Source organism: Centruroides sculpturatus, unplaced genomic scaffold (genome assembly GCF_000671375.1).
Source record: "Centruroides sculpturatus isolate CEXI.00-Female unplaced genomic scaffold, Cexi_2.0 scaffold1403, whole genome shotgun sequence".
Lineage (NCBI taxonomy): Eukaryota > Metazoa > Arthropoda > Arachnida > Scorpiones > Buthidae > Centruroides > Centruroides sculpturatus.
The window spans coordinates 195,640-197,267 of NW_019385569.1; the positions used below are offsets into that span (position 1 = coordinate 195,640).

The window sequence follows — 1,628 nt, forward strand, 5'->3', positions numbered from 1 at the left end:
TTAAAAATCATAAAAACACTTTTTATTAATATAATTTTTCATACTCGTACGTGACAGTTTATTCGTTAATCCACTTAACAATTTTCGATTTTGACGTTCCATCGTCTCAGTGTCCTCTGCCCGTAGTAGGCTACATTGAATCATTGTTCTGTGTCTTACGTATAGATCTATCCAAAATGGCAGAATTTTGGTTGGCCGCGTAGCAAAAACGTTGGGAGAAACGACTGCGATAATCTTACATCCATTATTTGGCTGTGTATAAACGTAATAGTATATTATACGTAAATAGAGTCTGTTTGCAGATGGCAGTCATCCAGTGGCCATCGTTGCCAGTTCTACGGAAATCTGCTTAACGCAAATCCTGTTTGCCAAGTGGACCAAGTCGACCAAATCCTTTTGTCCGGTGGAACGTTACAGACCGGTGGCCAAGCAGAAAATCATAAATATCGTTTCTCTGGTAAGCGAGTTTGCAACTGGGCGAAACCCGTAGAGTCCGAGTCTTTTATTTTTCTTTCTTTCTTCTCAGCATCTGTGTTTGGATACGTGCAAGGTAGGTCTTCATTTCCTGGACGAAGACGCCAACGACGAGTTCTGTTGGTCGCTCAGGACCAAAACCCGTACCACCCTTTATTCCCTCTTCAACACCGTCAAGGAATTGTGGGAGAAACAATTCGGAATCGAACTGATATGCACCGAGGATTGTAAATACAATTCGGAAACGACGAAGGAAGAAGCGGCGACGAAATTTGTATTATAAAACTTTGTATTAAATACACGAAAGTAATTTAATAACCACCGTAACAGGGATTGTAACCCGGAATGAATAAAGTTTCCTCCTTTTGTACTTAGAAACGTCTTTATCTTCTGCCCGCCACTGGACAAAGTATTGTAATTTTCATCTTTTGCAAGTTTTGACCCGCGTGTCTACTTTATTTTATAAATACTGGGAAGTGAGAGGGGCTGTACAATGCCTTAAATTTACCACCGTCTACGATCTTAATAGACATAAGAACCAGATACATTGGAGACAGAGGGACTCCTATTACTAAGTGTTCGTGTTTTTCAAAACACACGTAGTCGACTGTATAGTAAAATACTAACAACACGCTTTAATTACTGTCACTATATTTTATAACTAGCAGATGAGCCCGGTATTGCTCAGGCAAAAACTAACAGCAAAGATTAAGATTATTAGATTCTTTCGTACTTCCAACCATTAATATTATATTATAGTACAGTGGAACCTCGGTATACGACCTTAATCCGTTCCTGATTGTTGGACTTATACCGAATAGGACGTATACCGAATCAACCTTTCCCATAAGAAGTAATGTAAAAATGATTAATTCGTTCTCATGTAAAAAAAATGGCTGGCTTGAAACACCTCGCTTTCCTCGCTAGTTCCTGCTTGATTTTTCATGAGATCAGCATGTATTTTTGTAGCTTTCTCGCAAATAATTGCTTCCGATACGGTGTCTCTAGCACACTGTTTTTCAGTTATCCAAAGCAAAAGCAATTTCTCAACATGATTTAATGTCTTCGATCTCTGTTTAGAAATTGATTTAACCCCTTTCGCAACGTTAGCAGATTTAATAATGTCTTTATTTTTCACGATTGTCAATATCGTC

General features: G+C 38.5%; 1 long non-coding RNA gene across 1 annotated transcript; it reads left to right on the top strand.

The window, feature by feature from the left end:
• LOC111640201 lies at positions 1-848 on the top strand. The gene is made up of 2 exons (XR_002759233.1): positions 1-457; positions 527-848. It is a non-coding gene; the product is annotated as an uncharacterized LOC111640201 (long non-coding RNA).
• Positions 849-1,628: the final 780 nt, after the last annotated feature.